General features: G+C 42.8%; 1 pseudogene; it reads right to left on the bottom strand.

Moving 5' to 3' along the window:
• Positions 1-2312: 2312 nt before the first annotated feature.
• LOC123813447 lies at positions 2313-3237 on the bottom strand (annotated as a pseudogene).
• Positions 3238-4067: the final 830 nt, after the last annotated feature.

Raw genomic sequence — 4067 nt, 5'->3', positions numbered from 1 at the left:
GCAGGGGTTAGATCTGAGAAAGCCCCAAATAAGTGACTGTATTGAACAGAATTCCACCATCCAGCTTCACAGCAAGGTGATTGTGGTCCACATCTCAGTGGTATGATAAACTACTACATGTCAAAAACTTTTAGCGACCTCTCCCCATAGCCAAATCCGAGAACTGTAAACCTGGTGCAGAGGATTAACTGGGTCTGCCAAACATAGTTTAGGAATTTCAAACGTCCAAAAACAGTGATTCGTACCTGAATGAAATCAAACTGCCTGAATTCAAATCCAGACTCTGCCATTTATTAGCTGTGTGTCATTGAGTAGGCCACTAAATTCTCTGTGCCTCAGTTTCCCTCATCTGTTAATGCCTATGTGAGGTAATGTATGTAAGACACTCAGCTCAGTGTCGAGTCCTTAGTGGACACATGATGAACACCAGTACTCAGGATGAAGGTGCTGAGCTGGGCAGGGAACAACAGTAACGAAGAACACTCAATCCTCATTCTCACCTGAGTCCAGCCCACCTCAGCCAGGCCAGGTGTCCAGTGGGGCTGGGTGCCTCACATCCCTCTCAGAGTCCCACTCTGGTTCCCAAATATGTGACAGCAAACACTGAGCTTTGTATACCTCATCAGCCCCCATGGTCTTCAGCCTTTCCTGTCTCTCTCTTATTTTTATTAATAGTTTATTTATAGAAAATTTTAGATTGACAGAAAAATTGAACAGCTAGCACAGAAAGTCACCAGCCAGCACACAGTTTCCCTATTATTAACATCTTACATAAGTGTGGGACATTTGTTACAATTAGTGAAAAAATACTGACATTATCATTGACTGATGTCCATAATTTCCTTGATTCCCTTAGTTGCTTCCAAATGTAGTTTCTCTTCGGGATATCACATCCCTTTAGTCATCATGTCCTCTTAGGTTCTTCTTGGCTGTGACCGTCATTCAGACTCTCCGTTTTGGATGACCTTGACAGTTTTCAAAGGCACTGGTTAAGCACATCATCGGATACCCTACTATTGGGATTTTTCTGATCTCGTAATTAGTCTAAGTTTATGCATTTAGAAGAAGATCATATAGGTGAAGTGCCATTTGTATCATATCACATCAAAGGTACATATCATTAACATGATTTATGACTATTGATGTTGGCCTCAGTTACCTGGCTTGAAGTAGAGTTTATCAGGCTTCTCAGCTATAAAGTTACTCCATTGTTCCCTCTTCCCATACTGTGCTTTCTGGAAGGAAGTCACTATATATAGCCCAAACTTCAGGAGTGGAGCTCCCCCCTCTAGCCTTTTTAAGGGCACAAGAGATATTACTTTCCTCTATATTTATGTACATTAGCTAAAAGTTGGATGTTTTGTATTATTGTGAGCAAGGGCTGGCAAGGAGCAAAGTTATTATCTCCGTGGAAGGCTGAGCTTGCAGCCTGAGGACAAATGCCCAAGTGGAGATGGGCTGCTTTGCCCCCATGGTGGTTAGAGCAGTCTGCTGATGCGTAACAACAGGGTGTAAAGAAGGCAGAGAGGTGAGTGGTGTCTGTGTGTTGGGGGAGGGGGCATCTAACTGATGGCCTTTCAATGAATGGAATACTCATCTGTAGGATTTTAAATCCCTGCTTAAACTAAGGCCACTGGAAATTGCTTGAATTCCAATGTACTTGTGATGCATTCACTGTTTAAGGGGGTTTTAAAAAAAGCTGTTAGTTTGAGAAGGATTAGAAAAGAAGGCACAAGAACATTTTTAGACATTTTGAAAGAACTCATTTAGCTGCTTCCTAATTAATCAGTCTGTTTTCTGAGAGCAAATTGCTGTATAAATTACTAGGGGAAATTACTCTTAAAGAAAGCTCCTGAAGTGCCTGCAGGAACACATGACTCCCTCACTGGCAATCAGAAAGGCTTAACCTGCCTAACATGGGTGAACAGTTTTATTAACAGTGACTTCCTACCATCTGGTCACTAAGGATTAACACTATTTTAGAGACACTTCTTTATAGACAGCGTTGATGAGGGAAGAGAAAAACAATCAGGCTGGCAGGTGATGAATCCAAAATCCTGAGACATTTACCAGACTAGTCATTCTCATTCTTATTCTTATTCTTTTTTTTTTTTTTTTGCCAAATACAGTGAACTTCATTGATGGTGAATGATAAGGTAGGGCTCCCTAAGCCCCTCCCCTCTTCAGGGGGTCTGTGATGGACACTGACTGTCAGGAGATTCTCAGTGTGTTGCGGATAGATTTGGGGCAAAGACTTCCAAGCAGCTGAGGGTCTCTCTTCCTGTCCCTGGGTCTCATGGTCCAGGGGGCTCTTACTCCTTGGAGATCATGTGGACCATAAGTTCTATCACCCTGTTGCTGTATCCAAATTCATTGTCATACCAGGAAATGAGCTTGACACCAGTGGTCATTGAGGGCAATACCAGCCCTGGTAATGAAGGTGGAGTGGGTGTCACTGTTAAAGTCCCAGGAGACAACCTGGCCCCCAGTATAGCCCAGGATACCCTTGAGGGGGACCTCTGATGCCTGCTCACTACCTTCTTTATGTCATTGTATTTGGCAGCTTTCTCCAGGCAGCAGGTCAGGTATGCAACTGACACATTGGGGGTAGGGATATGGGAGGTAATGCCAGTGAGCTTCCCATTTAGCTTGAGGTGACCTTGCTCACAGCCTTGACAGAGCCAGTAGAAGCAGGGATGGTGTTCTGGGAAGCCCCTTGTCCATCACACCACAGCTTCCCTGAAGGGGCCATCCATGGTCTTTTGGGTGGCAGTGATCCATTGACTGTGGTCGTGAGTTGTCACGGATGGCCTTGACCAGTGGGGCCAAGTAGCTGATCATGCAGAAGGCATTGCTGGCAATCTTCATGGAGTTGTCATACTTGTCATGGTTCACACCTATCACAAACATGGGGGCATTCACAGAAGGGGCAGAGATGACCCTCTTGGCTCCATTCTTCAAGTGAGCCACAGCCTTCTGCATGATGGTGAAGATACCAGTGGACTCCACAACATAGTCAGCACCAGCATCACCCCATTTGATGTTGGTGGGATCTTGCTCATGGAAGATGGAGATGGACTTTCCATTGATGACAAGCTTCTCATTCTCAACCTTGACTGTGCCTTTGAACTTGCCATGAGTAGAATCATACTGGAATATGTAGAACATGTAGTTGTCAATGAAAGGATCACTGATGGCAACAATATCCACTTTGCCAGAGTAAAAAGCAGCCCTCATGACCAGGTGACCAAAATGCCAAAATGACCAAATCTATTCACTCTGACCTTCTCCGTCATGTCTCAGGGTTGCAGCTGGCGCTGTGCAGGAAGACACCACTGTCTGTTGAACTGGAGGAGCAGAGAGCTAGTCATTCTTATTATATCACCACTTTCCTTTCCATTGGGAGCACTGTACTCCAAGCCCTTGGTAGTTCTCATAGGAAGTTTTGAGATAAATTTCCCATGTGATAAATGCCGAGTTTTATTTAACAAGCAAGCAAGTCAGCATCTGGAAGCAAGTCTGCAAGCACATCTTTAACTTCCAGGAATTCTGTTGGGATTTAATGTTTCCATAGCAACATTTTGTTGTGGCATAAACTAAATTTGAAGAATGCTACAGGGTTTGCTTCTGTGTAATAATGTGTTTCTTTCATCTCTATACCATAAATAACAGAGTCTCAAGAATTTATATATTATATATATGCCTGTTTTAATTGTATTTCTTAATTTTTTTTATCTGAAAAGTCATATAACAACAGAAATGCAAATCTTTCAAATATTTTTGGAGGGGAAACTATGTAAAGAGATGGCTATCCCCTGTTCAAAGCTGACGATTTCGATGCAAGGTGTCTTATTTCCCCAATGGTAATATGCTTCCATCATAGGAAAATTGACTGTCCAAGTTTGAAAAAAAAATGAGGACATGATTAAAACTATTAGTGAGGCCGAAAACATGCAGTAATTTTTAATCTAATGGTGCTCCAAGAGTAGCATGAATGCTCATGATTATCCAGTCTTTGATGATGGATGCAGGCCTTTTTAGCCCATTTTAATGACTGAGATTGGTTT

The sequence above is a fragment of the Phyllostomus hastatus genome, unplaced genomic scaffold, assembly GCF_019186645.2.
Source record: "Phyllostomus hastatus isolate PE091 unplaced genomic scaffold, TTU_PhHast_1.1 phas_contig_152, whole genome shotgun sequence".
Lineage (NCBI taxonomy): Eukaryota > Metazoa > Chordata > Mammalia > Chiroptera > Phyllostomidae > Phyllostomus > Phyllostomus hastatus.
This window is presented reverse-complemented; position numbering and strand designations above follow the sequence as displayed.